The 18,741-nt window shown below is 46.6% G+C and overlaps 1 protein-coding gene across 4 annotated transcripts in view; it reads left to right on the top strand.

The window, feature by feature from the left end:
* Nucleotides 1-18,741, top strand: part of LOC137377196 (transcriptional enhancer factor TEF-1) — a 301,232-nt gene that overhangs the window by 209,433 nt on the left and 73,058 nt on the right. The gene's annotated exons all lie outside the window — the stretch shown is intronic.

Below are 18,741 nucleotides of genomic sequence, written 5' to 3'. Positions count from 1 at the left end.
TGCTGCTTTCCCCTGAGAGGCCATTCCCCCCAACAGTATCCAAAGCAGAATATCTGTTTTGCAGGGGAGTAGCCACAGGAGATTCCTGAACTGCCTGCCTAGTCCTCTTGCTCTGCCTGGTAGTCACCCATTCCCCTCCTGCCTGTGGGGTCTGAGCCTGCGGTGTGACCACCTCTCTATACGTGCTATCCACGATACTCTCCGCCTCGTGGATGCTCCACAGTGTCCCCAGCTGCCTCTCCAGCTCTGAAACCCGTGCTTCCAGGAGTTGCAGCTGGAGACACTTCCTGCACCCATGCTGACCCCGGTCACTGGAAATGTTCCTCGCTTCCGATGTGGAGCACGAGGTGCACACCACGGCTTTGAGCTCTCCTGCCATGACTTAAACCTTTAAATTAAATTAAACCTTCTGGAAGATCTGAATATCCAATAATATCAGTTACTCTAGGGCCCTTCCTCCCTGATCCTTTTTTTATTTTAATTTTTATTTTAGAGACACAGCACTGTAACAGGCCCTTCGGCCCACCAAGTCTGTGCCGACCAACAATCACCCATTTATACTAACCCTACAGTAATCCCATATTCCCTACCACCTACCTACACTAGGGGCAATTTACAACGGCCAATTTACCTAACACCTGCAAGTCTTTGGCTGTGGGAGGAAACCGGAGCACCCGGCGAAAACCCACGCGGTCACAGGGAGAACTTGCAAACTCCGCACAGGCAGTACCCAGAATTGAACCCGGGTCCCTGGAGCTGTGAGGCTGCGGTGCTAACCACTGCGCCGCTGTGCCGCCCTACTTGTTACTGCAGAACTCCCTAAAAAAAAACATTGACTATATTTGAAATAAACTATAAACATTTAAACTTTTCTTACCTGAGATACTTACCCAGCTATTTAGATTAGATTAGATTAGATTAGATTAGAGATACAGCACTGAAACAGGCCCTTCGGCCCACCGAGTCTGTGCCGAACATCAACCACCCATTTATACTAATCCTATATTCCTACCAAACATCCCCATCTGTCCCTATATTTCCCTACCACCTACCTATACTAGTGACAATTTATAATGGCCAATTTACCTATCAACCTGCAAGTCTTTTGGCTTGTGGGAGGAAACCGGAGCACCCGGAGAAAACCCACGCAGACACAGGGAGAACTTGCAAACTCCACACAGGCAGTACCAGGAATCGAACCCGGGTCCCTGGAGCTGTGAGGCTGCGGTGCTAACCACTGTGCCGCCCTATTCCCTAACAGCGGTGACTCACCAACCAATCACCTTGCAGCTCTCCTGTGACGTCACTGTTGGCTCTTTTTTTTGTAAACTTCTTCCCGCTGCCGCTGCACTTTTAATCTTTGCCGGTCTCACTCCGTCTCGCTCCTTCCTGCTGCCGCTGCACTTTTAAGCTCTGCCGGTCTCACTCAGTCTCGCTCCTTCCCGCTGCACTTTTAAACTTTGCCGGTCTCACTCCGTCTCGCTCCTTCCTGCTGCCGCTGCACTTTTAAGCTCTGCCGGTCTCACTCGGTCTCCTAACCTTTCCCTTCATTACTTTGGTGGTGGTTTTAATTTATGCCTCTTGTTAATAGCTCAGCAACCAGGAGGAATAGTTTTCCCTCTTTACCATATCAGAATAATGTTATTGCCTGTACACCAATTTATTAAAAAGATAGACTTGCATTTATATAGCACCTTTTGTGACCACGGGATGTCCCAGAGTGATTTACAGCCAATGGTGTACTTTTGAAATGTTGCCCCTGTTGTAATGTAGGAAGCTCAGTTGGTAGCACTCTCGCCTCTTGAGTCAGAAGCTGTTGGCTTCCAGTCCCACTGCAGAGACCTGAGGATAAAATAATCCAGGCTGACACTCCAGTGCAGTATGGAGGGAGTGCTGCACTGTTGGAGGTGCTATCTTTTTGGATGGGTACCCGAATAAACATCTGTTCTCCGAGTTGACATGAAAGATCCTCTGGCATTACAACAACAGCAACCTGTATTTCTATTGCTCCCTTTAACATAGTAAAATGTCCCAAGGTGCTTCACAGGAGCATTAGCAAACAAAATTTGACAGCGTGCCTCGTAAGGAGATATTTAGGCAGATGACCAAAAGCTTGGTCAAAGTGGCATATTTTCAAGAAGGAATTAGATAAATACCTGAAGTGGGAAGAGTAAGGGGTGTGGGACTAATTGAATAGCTCTTTCAAAGAGCCGGCACAGACACGATGGGCCGAATGGCCTCCTTTTGTCCTGCATCAATCTATGATATGCAATTGAAATAATGCGTCAGATTTTGTGGTTAAAAATAATGGCAAGGCTAATGGTGCTCACTGTTAATAATTTGGCAATCGATAACTTCTCATGCATACTTAAATGTGTAAGTCTGGAACTTGCTGTACGAGTTGCCCTGCTCCTCCAGAAGTTGTACTACACTGGTATCTCATGGAGAGACTCAGCATTGAAATACATGGAACGGCATGAAGTTACTGTACTTATCTCATTGATGCTAGATACGGACTAAACTCACTAAAAAAAAAAGTTAGGCTTTCTCTATTCAAATGTAAGTACCTTTTTACTGGTGGTAAGTCTTTCTATAAAAACCCTCTATAAAAACAAAGGTGACCGCGGTGACTGCAACAACTACCGTGGAATCTCCCTGCTCAGCATAGTGGGGAAAGTCTTTGCTCGAGTCGCTCTGAACAGGCTCCAGAAGCTGGCCGAGCGCGTCTACCCTGAGGCACAGTGTGGCTTTCGTGCAGAGAGATCGACTATTGACATGCTGTTCTCCCTTCGTCAGATACAGGAGAAATGCCGTGAACAACAGATGCCCCTCTACATTGCTTTCATTGATCTCACCAAAGCCTTTGACCTCGTCAGCAGACGTGGTCTCTTCAGACTACTAGAAAAGATCGGATGTCCACCAAAGCTACTAAGTATCATCACCTCATTCCATGACAATATGAAAGGCACAATTCAACATGGTGGCTCCTCATCAGAGCCCTTTCCTATCCTGAGTGGTGTGAAACAGGGCTGTGTTCTCGCACCCACACTTTTTGGGATTTTCTTCTCCCTGCTGCTTTCACATGCGTTCAAATCCTCTGAAGAAGGAATTTTCCTGCACACAAGATCAGGGGGCAGGTTGTTCAACCTTGCCCGTCTAAGAGCGAAGTCCAAAGTACGGAAAGTCCTCATCAGAGAACTCCTCTTTGCTGACGATGCTGCTTTAACATCTCACACTGAAGAATGCCTGCAGAGTCTCATCGACAGGTTTGCGTCTGCCTGCAATGAATTTGGCCTAACCATCAGCCTCAAGAAAACGAACATCATGGGGCAGGATGTCAGAAATGCTCCATCCATCAATATTGGCGACCACGCTCTGGAAGTGGTTCAAGAGTTCACCTACCTAGGCTCAACTATCACCAGTAACCTGTCTCTAGATGCAGAAATCAACAAGCGCATGGGTAAGGCTTCCACTGCTATGTTCAGACTGGCCAAGAGAGTGTGGGAAAATGGCGCACTGACACGGAACACAAAAGTCCGAGTGTATCAGGCCTGTGTCCTCATTACCTTGCTCTACGGCAGCGAGGCCTGGACAACGTATGCCAGCCAAGAGCGACGTCTCAATTCATTCCATCTTCGCTGCCTTCGGAGAATACTTGGCATCAGGTGGCAGGACTATATCTCCAACACAGAAGTCCTTGAAGCGGCCAACATCCCCAGCTTATACACACTACTGAGTCAGCGGCGCTTGAGATGGCTTGGCCATGTGAGCCGCATGGAAGATGGCAGGATCCCCAAAGACACATTGTACAGCGAGCTCGCCACTGGTATCAGACCCACCGGCCGTCCATGTCTCCGTTATAAAGACGTCTGCAAACGCGACATGAAATCGTGTGACATTGATCACAAGTCGTGGGAGTCAGTTGCCAGCATTCGCCAGAGCTGGCGGGCAGCCATAAAGACAGGGCTAAATTGTGGCGAGTCGAAGAGACTTAGTAGTTGGCAGGAAAAAAGACAGAGGCGCAAGGGGAGAGCCAACTGTGCAACAGCCCCAACAAACAATTTTCTCTGCAGCACCTGTGGAAGAGCCTGTCACTCCAGAATTGGCCTTTATAGCCACTCCAGGCGCTGCTTCACAAACCACTGACCACCTCCAGGCGCGTATCCATTGTCTCTCGAGATAAGGAGGCCCAAAAGAAAAGAAAGAAGTCTTTCTTACTACCAAACAACCCCTCTGGCACTGAAAACTAACTTTTACCATTGTGGAGCCTCATTTCTTCAGATTTTATTTGTTGTTTTTTTTAATGTACAAAAATTGTAATTTGAAATTTTTTTTCCTTTGTCTCTTTTCTCTGTCTTTCTCTCTCTTAATCCAGGCTTCCTTTTCCCCCTCTTTGTTTTCTGTACCTAATTTGACATTCAATTCTTTATTGTAACAAACATTTCCTGGCTCAGAGTCTGCACTGCTCATTAATAATTCTTCAGTTTGGTTGGTTAAGGAGACACACATTTGCCCTGTTCTCACAGATCTCGATAGAGGATGCTGTGCTTTTTGGATAGTTGGCTGACCAGAACTTGCTATTGCAAAAGCTTATAAAACGTCTGTGCACAAGGGCAGGTGTAACATTCACCACAGACCACAGAGTCCGACCCATTTTCACTGTCGTTGCAAAGTTAAACACAGCAAAGTTAAACACAGCAACCAGTTTATGCTCAGCAAACAGCAATGTGACAAATGACTAGGTAATCTGTTTTAGTGACATTTGCTGAGAGATAATAATTGTCCAGGACACTGGAAAGAACTCCCCTCTCTTTGAACAGTGACATGGGATCTTTACTGGCCATCTCAGAGGGGGCAGATGGAGCCTCAGTTTAATGTCTCATCTGAAAGGTGGCACCTCTGACAGTGTAGCACTCTTGCACTAAAGTATTGGCTTGGATTATACACTCATACACAAATGGAACTTGAACCCACAACCTGAGTCAAGAGTTGAGAGTGTTGCCAACTGAACTCTGCTGGGCGTTTGACTTGAGTATCTGGTTGGGTGAAGGCCTGGATATAAATACTTACCGAGTCCACATGAAATTCTGTCTACTGTTGTGGATCCAGTTATTTTAAAACTGTCTAAATAGCAGTCAAAAAGGTTTTGGAAATACATGTTACTATGCCAGTATTCTACATTTAACTGCATGTGCTTAGTTTGCGGTCACTGCATTATTTTGTCTCAAATTGACTCCTAATACCCTCGGGGCAAATTGGGCTGGATATCTCCTGGCTACGAGGGATGGGCAGTAAATGTAGTGTCACCCACATCCCTAGAATGATGTTTATTGAAAAAGATAGTTAATTCTTACCTCTCTGTCTTCTGTCTGTCTGAAATACTAATTGAAATGTAAAACAGACGGTGTTGTTGGTGACTAACATTTGGATAAATGTGCAAGTCAGCACAAGCAAATCATCTGCATATCGCTGCAAGCTTTGAACTCCGATCCATTTTTAACAGCTGTTTGTGGGTAATTAATGTCCATTGACACTTAGCTATTTTATTTTCAAACCTGAGAATTGAAAATCTGCAGATGACCCTGTGAATGGGACTCATCGAGAAACTGTCCAAATGAATTAAATCTCTTGCCAATGCATGATGTGAGGTGTGTTGGTACGATCATGTTGGGGTTAGGGAGCTGTTTCACAGAGTCGCTTTTGTGGGTTGCAGTTAAGTTGTCAGCAAGGGCTCAGATGGTAGCACTTTCACCTCTGCGTCAGAAGGTTATTGGTTTGAGTCCCACCCCAAAGCCTGAACACAGAATTTAGGCTGACACTCCCAGTGCAGTACTGAGGGTATGCTGCACTGTCAGAGGTACTGCCTTTTATTTGAGACGTTAAACCTCTTGCGTAAATGTAAAAGATCCCACAGCAGCTCCTTCAAAGAAGAGCAGGGGAGTTGTTCTCGATGTCCTGGCCAATATTTTATCCCTCACTCAAAACCTAAAAACCAATTATCCGGTCATTTAACTCATTGCTGTTTCTGGAAACTTGCTGTTGCTTCACCAGAATATTACCAGGGCTCCAAGGGTTAGATTGTGAGGAGAGAGATTATTTAAACGAGGCTGGTACTCCCTGGAATTGGCTGCCATGTTTCTTACATTGCTACAGTGACTTCAAAGATTGGCTGTAAAGTTCTTTGAGACATCCTGAGGTTGTGAAAGGTGCTATAGAAATGCATGTCATTTCTTTCTGAGAAACCAAAGGTGTTTTTTGTTGTTGAATTTAGAACCTTTAGTCTTGAGGGAGCAGCATTCTGTAATTGACACTGGCAGCAAAGTCAATAATATTGTGGTTCTGCCACCAGCAATCTTCCAATACAAAATGTATAATTAACACTCTCAAATTTTAATTTCCGGTAGACTGTATTTAAAAAAAAAAAATCTGCAATTTAAATGCGGCGAAGCTGCAACAAAAGCATTCCTGTTTCTCTCGGCAATGCTCAGCAAACAAGGTCTGGTGAAGGCAAGACTAGCTGGGGTAGATCCGTATTATTAAAGTAACTCAAAAAGAATATGGGGATAATTAATTGAATAATTAGGAGTGGAGGTTTAGCTGGAGCTATAAAAGCCCTGATTTAACCACATCTGGATATGGTGTACAGTTGGGAGCACCACATCTTGGATATATTAATCTTGGAAAGAGTGCAGTGCAGATTCACCAGAATATTACCAGGGCCCCAAGGGTTAGATTGTGAGGAGAGAGATTATTTAAACTAGGCTGGTACTCCCTGGAATTTAGAAGGTTACAGGGTGATCTGATTGAGGTTTTTAGGTTTTTGAAAGGGATTGATTGAGTAGATAGAAACATTTTCACTGGTTGGAGAGCCTATGACAAAGGGACAGTTAAAATCACCATGAAGCTGTCGGATTGTTGTAAAATCTCAACTGGTCCTTACCCGGAGGGGGCCTTTGTGTGACTCCAGTCCATCACCAATATGGTTGACTCTTAACTGCCCTCCAAGTGGCCTAGCAAGCTCCTTAGTTGTAACAAACCCACCCAGGGATGGACAATAAATATTGGCCCATAACATAACAAAGCTCCTTAAACTGTTTTTTTTTTAAAACTGCCCATGTAAGATAAAAGTAGAATTTATAATTCTATAGTGCTGTGTCATATCTCTTCAATGCTTCGTAGAATGATACAGCCACATAAGTGCCAGGCAATGACCATCTCCAACAAGAGAGAATCCAACCATCTCACCTTGACATTCAACGGCATTACAATCACTGAATCCCTCACTATCAACATCCTGGGGTTTACCATTGACCAGAACCTGAACTGGAGTAGCCAAATAAATACCATCACTACAAGAGCAGGTCAGAGGCTAGGAATCCTGCGGCGTGTAACTCACCTCCTGACTCCCCAAAGCCTATCCACCATCTACAAGGCACAAGTCAGGAGTGTGATGGAATACTGTCCACTTGCCTGGATGGGTGCAGCTCCAACAGCACTCAAGAAGCTTGACACCATCCAGGACAAAGCAGCCCACTTGATTGGCACTCCGTCCACAAATATTCACTCCTTCCACCACCAATGCACAGTGGCAGCAATGTGTACCATCTACAAGATGCACTGCAGCAACGCACCAAAGCTACTCAGACAGCACTTTCCAAACCAGCGACCCCTACCAACTAGAAGGACAAGGGCAGCAAATGCAAGGGAACACCACCACCTGCAAGTTCCCCTCCAAGCCACACACCATCCTAACTTGGAACTCTATCACCGTTCCTTCACTGTTGCTGGGTCAAAATCCTGGAACTCACTTCTTAACAGCACTGTGGGTGTACCTACCCCACATGGACTGCAGCGGTTCAAGAAGGCAGCTCACCACCACCTTCTCAAGGGCTATTAGGGATGGGCAATAAATGCTGGCCTGGCCAGCAATGCCCACATCCTGTGAACGAATTTAAAAAAAAAACAGGTGTAGGTCATTTAGCCCATTCTACCTGTGCTGGATCTTTGGTAGAGCTATTCAATTAATTCCACTCCCCATAGCTCTGCAAAATTTGTCCCTTTGAGCGGTTGTCCGAAGAATTCATTAACGTACAATTACTTACCTTTGAAGTGTTGTGTCAGCAAACATGGCAGCCATTTCACACACAGCAAGGTCCCACACACAATAATGAGATACATGGCTAGTTACTTTGTTTTAGGTGATGTTGGCCAGAACACAGAATTCCCTATCTTACACTGCTGTATATGCTGGAGTGAGCAGAAAAAAAGAATGTTGGCAGGGTATGGGGAGGACTGCTCTTCAAATAGCCTCCTGGACCCCCTGGGACTGACAGAAGAATCCTCTGTTTAACATCTCATCTGAGGGATGACAGTTCCAACAATGTAGCATTCCTTCAACGGTGCATTCAAATATCAGCCTAGGTGAGATGCTCAAGGCCATTGAATGGGGCTTAAACTCACCATCTTCAGTCTTAGCCTGCCATGACTCAATGGGTAGCCTGCTCATATCTGAGTCCAGAAGGTTCAGGCCCCACCCCAAAGATTTGAGCACAAACTCGAGGCTGACGTTCTAATGCTGTGCCGTCTTTTCGAACAAAACGTTAAACTCAGACCCTGTCTGGCCTCTCGGGTGGGTCTGAAAATTCCCACAGCATTATTCAAAGAAGAGCTGGGGATTTCTTCCTGATGTCGTGGCCAATATTTATTCCCTCAGCAAATGTCAACTCAAACAGATTACCTGGCCGTTCTGTGATCGCTGTTTGTGGGAGCTTGCTGTGCGCAAATTGGCTGCTGCGTTTCCTGCATTACAACAGTGACTACCTTTCAAAAAGTACTTCCTTGGCTGTACGTGAAAGGTGCTGTGGAAATACATGTTTCTTTCTATTTGACTTTTCTAACACAGGGATACCATTTGAAGAGCGTTTAACAAGTCAGGTTGTGCTTCGGGTTTGCTTTTTGCATGCATTTAATATTTCACTTTGACTGCATTACTGCAGTAATAGGAAGCAAATATATTTCAGAATATATGTCTTGCTGTAAACAGAGAGTTGAATGGGATACGTGTGCAGCGACATTCAGTATGACCGGCAACCATCTGTAAGCAGCACCCTCCAAGAGGACAGCATCTGGGCAGGATCTTTTAGTCGCTTGCAAACAGATCAGATTTCCTTTGTGACAGTGTTAATGCAGCAATTGCAATGCTTAAAAGTCGAAAGTAACTTTCAATGAAAGCACATTCGAGTATTTATCAGCTGTATAATTGTACAGTGGCAGCCGCTCATTACAACAACAACAACTTAAATTTATATAGTGCCTTTTCATGTAGTAAAATGTCCCACTGCGCCTTGCAGGAGCAATTATCAAACAAACATTTGACATCGAGCCACATGAGATATTTGTATAGATAGGACAGACCAAAAACTTTGTCAAAGAGTGAAGTTTTAAGGAGCATCTTAAAGGAGGAAAGTGAGGTAGTGAGGCGGAGAGGTGTAGGGAGGGAATTCCGGAGCTTAGGGCCCAGGCAGCTGAAGGCACAGCCACTAATAGTGGAGCGATTAAAATTGAGGAGGTGCAAGAGGCCAGAATTGAAAGAGGATTGTAGGGGCTGCAGGAAGTTACAGAGATAGGGAGGGATGAGGCCATGGAGATATTTGAAAACAAATATCAGAATTTTCAATTTGAAGTGTTGCTGGACCAGAAGCCAAATGTAGGTCAGCGAGCACAGGGACGATGGGTGATCGGGACCTGATGTGAGTTAGATACGGTAGCAGAGTTTTAGATGAGCTTAAGTTTAGAGGGTGGAAGATGAGAGGCCAGTCAGGTGAGCATTGGAATAGTCAAGTGTGGAGGGAGCAACGGCATGGATGAGCGTTTCAGCAACAGATGAGGTGAAGTGGGGCAAAGTCAGGCGATGTTACAGAGGTACATAGAAATAGGAGCAGGAGTAGGCCATTCGGCCCCTCCATCCTGCTCTGCCATTCGATAAGATCATGGCTGATCTGATTATGGCCTTAACTCCCGTTTTCCTGTCTTCCCCCCCCATAACCCTTTACTCCCTCGTAGATCAAAAATGGTGTTCTTAATGATGCTGTGGATGTGTGGTTGGAAGCTCAACTCACATATGACATCAAGGTTGAAACAATATATGTATTTTAAATAAAGGCAGAAAATGCTGGAGAACACTCAGTTCAGGCAACGTCTGCGTAGAGAGAAACTGAGTTAATGTTTCAGATTGATGACCTTTCATCAGAACTGGAAGAGGTTAAGTGGTTTAGAGCTGAGATTGATAGATTTTTGTTGGGTAAGGGTATTAGGGAGATGGAGCAAAGGCAGTTTGGAGTTAAGGTACAGATCAGCCATGATCTAATTAAATGGCGGAGCAGGTTCGAGGGGCTGAATGGCTTCTTCCTGTTCCTAATATTCCCACAACTCTTCATCTAACTCTACCAGCATATCCTTCCATTTCAATCTCCCTCAAGTGTTCGATGCTGTTCGCCTTAACCACTCCCTGGGGTAGCGAGCTCTAAAGGCCTGCTCAGGTTGGGAAAAAGAACCCGACCTGAACCTGACCGATCCACAGTGGACCCGAGCCCGACCCGGCCCGAGTCCCTCCAATTTCACCCCGAGCTTGACCCAACCATCCCTTTACTTACCTTCCGACTGGGAAGCTCCACAAAGCTGCAGTGCATGCGTGATGACATCATAGTGACGTCACTTGCTCACTGCGCAGACTCAGTTTCGTCCCGGACTCCCAGCTCAGGTAAGTTTTTTTAAAATTTCAATACTTAACAGCGGAGCACTTAACGTGTGTGTCCGGCCTGACCCGGACTCGGCCCGACCCGACCCGAACCCGACGCGTGCCGTCGGTTCCTGTTGGGTTCGGGTCGGATAGCAGGCCTTTAGTGAGTTCCACCTTCTCACCACTCTCTGGGTAAAGAGGTTTACCTGAATTCCCTATTGGATTTATTCGTGACTATCTTAAATCTATGATCCCCTAGTTCTGGTCTCCCCAACAAGTAGAAACATCTTCTCCAAATTGCTCTTTAAGTAAAAAAAAAATCTGAATTCAGTAGAAAGTTTAATCTCTGTTTGGGGAGCTGTGTGTGCTGGAAGGTGCTTTCAAATTTTCCAGTCCTTGGTTCATTTTAAAAGCATTTAAAGAAGCCGAATGGAATGCTATCCTTTATTACGAGAGGAATTGAAAGTAAAAGTAAGGACGTTATGCTTCAGTTTTACAGGGCATTGGTGAGACCACATCCAGAATACTGTGTGCAGTTTTGGTCTCCTTATTTAAGGAAGGATGTGAATGCATTGGAAGCGGTTTACTAGATTGATACCTGGAATGAGGGGATGGTCTTATGAGGACCAAGGCTCCTTAGACAGCACATTCCAAATCTCCGACCTCTACCACTAGAAGGACAAGGGCAGCAGATGCATGGGAACATCACCACCTGCAAGTTCCCCTCCAAGTCGCACACCATCCTGACTTGGAACTATATCGCCATTCCTTCACTGTCGCTGGGTCAAAATCCTGGAACTCCCTTCCTAACCTCCCATGGACTGCAGCAGTTCAAAAAGGCAGCTCACCACCACCTTCTCGAGGGCAATTAGGGATGGGCAATAAGTGCTGGCCTAGCCAGCAACGCCCACATCCCATGAATGAATAAAAAAAAGGAAAGGTTGGACAGACACGGCTTGTTTTCACTGGAGTTTAGAAGAGTTAGAGGAGACTTTATTGAAGTATATAAGATCCTGAACGGTCTTGACAAGGTGGATGTGGAAAGGATGTTTCCTCTTGTGGGGGCGTCTAGAACAAGGGGGCACTATTTTAAAATTAGGGGTTGCCCTTTTAGGACAGAGATGAGAAATTTTTTCTCTGAGGGTTGTGCGACTTTGGAACACTCTGCCTCAGAAGGTGGTGAAGGCGGAGTCATTGAATATTTTTAAGGCGGAGGTAGATAGATTCTTGTTAGACAAGGGAATCAAAGGTTATCGGGGGTAGATGGGAGTGTGGAATTCGAGACACAAACAGATCAACCATGATCTTATTAAATGGTGGAGCAGGCTCAAGGGGCTGAATGGCCTACTTCTGCTCCTAATTCATATGGTCGTATGGCCTGAAATGATTGGATGAGCCCCACATGACAGTCAAAGAGAACTAGGAAAAGCTGACAACTCAAACAGCCTTGAATACAGGACAGCGATGCAGAAGGGAGGGCTACAGGCTGGTTGTAAATTAAACTGCAGATACAACTCTGAGATCTCTGCACCTCTCCAATCCTGGCCTCTTGTTAATTCACAATTTCCTTTGTTCCATCATTGGTGGCCGCACCTTCAGCTGCCTGGGCTCTAAGCTCTGGAATTCCCTCCCTAAACCTCTCCCCCCCCCTCGCTCTTCTCCTTTAAGATGCTCCTTAAACCTACTTCTTTGAGCTCGCATTCGGTTGCCTGCCCTATGATCTCTTTCTGTAGCCTGGTGTTAAATATTGTCCAATATGACACTCCTGTGAAGCACCTTGAGGCATGTTACTATGTTAAAGATGCTATATAAATGTAAGTTGTTGTATGTCTATCATTTTGTCACTTGTCTTGGGGGAAGGGGTTAGTTTCCTGGATTTTGATGGAGAGATTACGTATAGAGAGTCTCTGAATCTGATCATCTGTTTTTCAAAATTTTTATAAGTTGTAACAACAATTTGATTGCACTCCTCTCCCCTGCTCCCCTTCCAGTTGACATGGACATTCATTTCAACCCCCAACGACCCCACCTCAACAACCCCTATTGTGCCTGAACTGCTCCCCTCTCACTGTTCAAACACCTTTCCCTCCCTCCCTGCACCACCACCTGACACTGACGGTGGTTTTCCCTCACCAGTTCATGCTAACGCTCTTCACTCGTCCCTGCATCCCCTTCCCATCCCATTTCAGGCTGAATGTCTCTGAATCTCACCCCTTGCAGTCCAAGTTGACACCTTTCTCAAATACCCACCCACCCCTTCACCTCTAGCTAATGATGTGAAATTCGCAGCTTCCCAGTTCTTCCTCGCCCGGAGAAACATGCATCGGGGAGTGAGAGCGAAATGCACAACACTCCTCTCCCCAAGAGACAACAGTTGGGTTTCGAGTGCAAGTGGTGTCCTCTTAAAGTGCTGATGTTAAAAGTTCCAAGGGTGTAAGAAAATTCTAGTCTGCCTGCAGCACATTGCCCTAATTTGGTGTCTGTTTTTCATTTAAACTTAAAACCGTGCTAACTTGCTACAGTGACAATGGGTTGCTATATTATTTTGTTGAGCAGTTGGTTCCTAACCCATGCTCTCAATTATATGAATGGTGAGTCTTTCTTTTAACTGTAGACTATGTGAAAGGGCATCCATCCCCAATCGCAGCGCCTTTAATTTAGAAATGGAATTTAAACCATTGCTTTAACAGAGGAAGAAAATTAAATGGATGAGAAAAGTGATTTTTTGGCATAATCTTTGAATCCTATTTAATCTTTAAAAAAAAAAATTCTAATAATTTACTAGATTTCATGGCATGGCTTGTTAGTTTGATGTCACTAAATGAAAGCCAACTACTGGATCAGAGTGGAAGCATTAGTTAAATAAATGACAGGCAAGAAGTAACTTTTATTATAAAAGCAAAATACTGCGGATGCTGGAAATCTGAAATAAAAACAGAAAGTGCTGGAAACACTCAGCAGGTCTGGCAGCATCTGTGAAGAGAGAGGCAGAGTTAACATTTCAGGTCAGTATCTTTTATTTATGTATTTATTTTTGGACATCAGTTGGTGCATTCTCGCTGGAATCAGGTCATAGGTTCACAGTCCTGCTCCAGAGTCTTGAACACATAACCTAAGCTGACGCTTCCAGTGCAGTACTGAGGGAGTGCTGCACTGTCGGAGATGCCGTCTTTCTTATGAGACGTTAAACTGAGGCCCTATCTGCCCTGTCAGGTGGATGTAAAAGATCCCGTGGCCACTATTAAAAAGAGCAGAGGAATTCTCCCTGGTGCCTTGACTAACATTTATCTCTCAAATTGGTTGCTACCTCATTGTGGGGCTGTGGGAACCTTGCTTTGTGCAAATTGACTGCTGCATTTCCCTATTTTACAAGTGACTACATTTTAAAAGGACTTCATTTGCTGTAAAATGAGGACATCCTGAAGTTGTGGAAGGTGCGATAGAAATAAAATTTTGTTAATTCCTTTATATCCTTCCCTCCCTCAGCAAGTCGATCAGAAATGTCTCGAAGCACTTCCAATGGAGCAAATTGAAATGTTGTAAACCCAAACATGTTTGTTTCTCACAGCAAGGGCCTCGCAGACAGTTATGAGATGAATGGCCATTTCATCTGCTTGTGCTGGTATTAAGGGATGAATATTGGACCCTGACACCCAGAAAGTTCCCAGTGCCATCTTTGGCTTCCTTGTCTCAAGAGACAATGGGTAAGCGCCGAGAAGTGGTCAGTGGTTTGTGAAGCAGTGCCTGGAGTGGCTATAAAGGCCAATTCTAGAGTGACAGACTCTTCCACAGGTGCTGCAGATAAAATTGGTTGTCGGGGCTGTTACACAGTTGGCTCTCTCCTTGCGCTTCTGTCTTTTTTCCTGCCAACTGCTAAGTCTCTTCGAATCGCCATTCTTTAGCCCCGCCTTTATGGCTGTCCGCCAGCTCTGGCGATCACTGGCAACTGACTCCCACGACTTGTGGTGAGTGTCACAGGACTTCATGTCGTATTTGCAGAGACGTGGACATCCGGTGGGTCTGAACCAGTGACGAGCTTGCTGCACAATGTGTCCTTGGTGATCCAGCCATCTTCCATGCAGCTCACATGGCCAAGCCATATATGCTGGGCTGTTGGCCTCCTCGAGGACTTCTGCGTTGGAGATACGGTCCTGCCACCTGATGCCAAGGATTCTCCGGAGGCAGCAAAGATGGAATGAGTTGAGACGTCGCTCTTGGCTGACATACGTTGTCCAGGCCTCGCTGCCATACAGCAAGGTACTGAGGACACAGGCTTGAAACACTCGGACTTTTGTGTTCCGTGTCAGTGCGCCATTTTCCCACACTCTCTTGGCCAGTCTGGACATAGCAGCGGACGCCTTTCCCATGCACTTGTTGATTTCTGCATGGAGAAACAGGTTACTGGTGATAGTTGAGCCTAGGTAGGTGAACTCTTGAACCACTTCCAGAGTGTGGTCGCCAATATTGATGGATGGAGCATTTTTAGTTTAGTTTAGAGATACAGCACTGAAACAGGCCATTCGGCGCACCGAGTCTGTGCCGACCATCAACCACCCATTTATACTAATCCTACACTAATCCCATATTCCGACCACATCCCCACCTGTCCCTATATTTCCCTACCACCTACCTATACTAGGGGCAATCTATAATGGCCAATTTACATATCAACCTGCAAGTTTTTGGCATATGGGAGGAGGAAACCGGAGCACCCGGAGGAAACCCACGTAGACACAGGGAGAACTTGCAAACTCCACACAGGCAGTACCCAGAATTGAACCCGGGTCGCTGGAGCTGTGAGGCTGTGCCGCTAAGCACTGTGCCACTGTGCCGCCCTGACATCCTGTCCCATGATGTTTGTTTTCTTGAGGCTGATGGTTAGACCAAATTCGTTGCAGGCAGCCGCAATCCTGTCCATGTGTCTGTGCAGAAATTCTTCCGTGTGGGATGTTAATGCAGCATCATCAGCAAAGAGGAGTTCCCTGATGAGGACTTTCCGTAATTTGGTCTTCGCTCTAAGACGGGCAAGGTTGAACAACCTGCCATCTGATCTTGTGTGGAGGAAAATTCCTTCTTCTGAAGACTTGAATGCATGTGAGAGCAGCAATGAGAAGAAGATCCCAAACATGTAGGTGCGAGAACACAGCCCTGTTTCACGCCACCTAGGATAGGAAAGGGGTCTGATGAGGCACCGCTATGCTGAATTGTGCCTTTTATATCATCATGGAATGAGGTGATGATACTTAGTAGCTTTGGTGGACATCCAATCTTTTCTAGTAGTCTGAAGAGACCATGTCTGCTGATGAGGTCAAAGGCTTTGATGAGATCTATGAAAGCAACGTAGAGGGGCATCTGTTGTTCACGGCATTTCTCTTGTAGCTGGGGAAGGGAGAACAGCATGTCAATGGTGGATCTCTCTGCTCGAAAGCTGTACTGTGCCTCAGGGTAGACGCGCTTAGCCAGCTTCTGGAGTCTGCTTAAAGTGACTCAAGCAAAGACTTTCCCCACTGTGCTGAGCAGGGAGATTCCACGGTAGTTGTTGTAGTCACGGCGGTCACCCTTGTTCTTGTAGAGTATGGTAATATTGTCATCGCGCATGTCCTGTGGTACTGCTCCCTCATCCCAGCACAGGCAAAGCAGTTCATGGAGTGCTGAGAGTATAGCAGGCTTGGCACTCTTGATTATTTCAGGGGTAATGACGTCCTTTCCAGGGGCTTTTCCACAGGCTAGAGAATCAATGGCATCACTGAGTTCCGATTTTGTTGGCTGTTCGTCCAGCTCATCCATGACTGGCAGAGTCTGGGCTGCATTGAGGGCGGTCTCAGTGACAACATTCTCCCTGGAGTACCGTTCTAGGTAGTGCTGCACCCGGGGACCATTTGCTTGCGTTGGTCAGTGATCGTTTCCCCTGATTTAGATTTGAGGGGGGGTGATCTTCTTGATGGTTGGCCCGAAAGCTCTCTTAATGCCATCATACATTCTTCTGATGTTTCCGGTGTCAGAGGCCAGCTGAATATGACTGCATAGGTGTTGCCAGTAGTCATTTGCATAGCGCCTGGCTGTTCTTTGTGCAGCGCTTCTAACTACTTTAAGTGCTGGGGATGTTAACTCGCTGGAGGATTTCTTGTAGTTCAGCAGTGCAATGTGCTTAGCGGCTATGACAGGTTCCAGCTCTTCAAAGTAGATTGAAACCAGTCTGCATTCCACTTCTCATGTTTGCCAAAGGTGGTCATTGCTGAGTCATAGATGGCGTCTCTGATGTGGGCCTATTTGGTCTCTGCATCTGCTGCAGGAGTGTTTTGAAGGGCTTTTTCAAGTGAATTTTGAAACTTATGTAACAGCTGTGGATAAGAAATTCTTCTAGTGTTGATGCGTGGGTGGCCCTTCTGCTTGGAGTGATGTAGCTTCTTTGGTTTGAGTCTAACTTTGCTGCACACCAGGGAGTGGTCAGTGTCGCAGTCCGCACTGTGGAAGCTGCATGTGATTTGGACACTGTTTAAAGAGGCTCACCTTGTGATGATGAGGCCCAGCTGGTGCCAACGACGTGATCTTGGGTGCCTCCAAGAAACCTGGTGACAGGGTTTAGTGTGAAAGAACGAGTTGGTGATGCAGAGGTTGTGATAGGTACACAACTCCAGCAGTCTCTGTCCATTCTCATTCATCCTTTCAATGCCATAGTGACCAAGGCAGGAGGGTCATGAGTCATGGTCGGCCCCAACCCTGGCATTAAAGTCCCTCAGCAGGAACAGATGGTCGGTATTGGGGATGCTACTAATGATATTATGGAGTTCCTCGTAGAACTGGTCTTTAACTTCAGGTGGGGAGCAGAGTGTTGGAGCATAGATGTTGAGTAGGTGTACTGGACCAGAGGCGGTGAGCAGTCGGATGGACAGTATGTGTTCCGAGCCATTTGAGGGATGCTCTATCATGCTGAGCAAAGAGTTTCTGATGGCGAAGACAACTCCATGCTGTCTTGGTTCTTCAGGCACCCTCCCCTGCCAGTAGAAGGTGTCGTCTTGCTCTCAGAGATCCGCTCGCAGGGAGGCGTGTCTCCTGAAGTGCTGCAATGTCCACATTGAGTCTGCTGAGCTCGTTGTTAATGATGGCGGCCTGCCGAGAGTCGTTGATTTGTGTCTGGTCTTCCGACAGGCCAGAACACGTAGTTCTGACGTTCCAGCTTGCAAAACGAAGGGCTGGTACCTTCTTTCCTTTTTTTGTCGTGGTGTTTGGTGAAGTGTTACAGTCCACTTGTTGGGCAATGACCCTGAGCTGCAAGCACCCATTGAAGCAGGTACACTGTGGCGGGACAGAACCTTTCTGACCGGGGGCTTTCCCGGGTTTGAGGCAGGCAGTAGCTGTCCAGTGAGATGCGATGACCTCTCCCACCAACAAAGGCAACCCATGGCGCCCAATCTCTACGCCAGTTGAGCTGGGCTTATAACCCGTAACTGCTGCCTTCCGTGTTGTTTTGGTCGCTGTGAGGCGACTGTGGAGTGTCCTCTCCATGGCGCACGCCTGGGCGGAATGTATGGAGGTTGAGAGTTGCCCAAGCGTCAAACCCTCCTCTTGGCCTTCCTGGTGGGGTCCAACTGAGTGCAGAGCACGACGTTTGGCACCGGTATGGCTGCAGGAACTGCCAGAAACATGCCAAAGGTTGCACATGACCGCCTTCGGGGTTCTGCTGCGGATTTTCTGTTAGGGTTTACTCCCTTAGCCTTGGTCTCCCCTGAGACGCCTACAAGGCAGTGGGGTTGTTAGCTGCTATTTCTGAGCAGGGGCCCTAACAAGTAAACTGTGCGATTTCATGGAGTGAGGGGGGAGGGGTTGCGAGGGGGGAAGGGGTGTGCATGGTGAGGGGGCTTGGGGGGGAATGGGGTGCAGGGGGGGAAGAGAGTGCGGGGGGGGAAGGGGGTGAGGGGGGAAGGGGGTGTGAGGGGGGAAGCTGGTGCGAGGACGGCGTCCTCGATGTCACCGTCCTCCAGGCTGACGCTGCGCTCGTGGTC

The sequence above is a fragment of the Heterodontus francisci genome, chromosome 14 (genome assembly GCF_036365525.1).
Source record: "Heterodontus francisci isolate sHetFra1 chromosome 14, sHetFra1.hap1, whole genome shotgun sequence".
Taxonomy (NCBI): domain Eukaryota; kingdom Metazoa; phylum Chordata; class Chondrichthyes; order Heterodontiformes; family Heterodontidae; genus Heterodontus; species Heterodontus francisci.
This window is presented reverse-complemented; position numbering and strand designations above follow the sequence as displayed.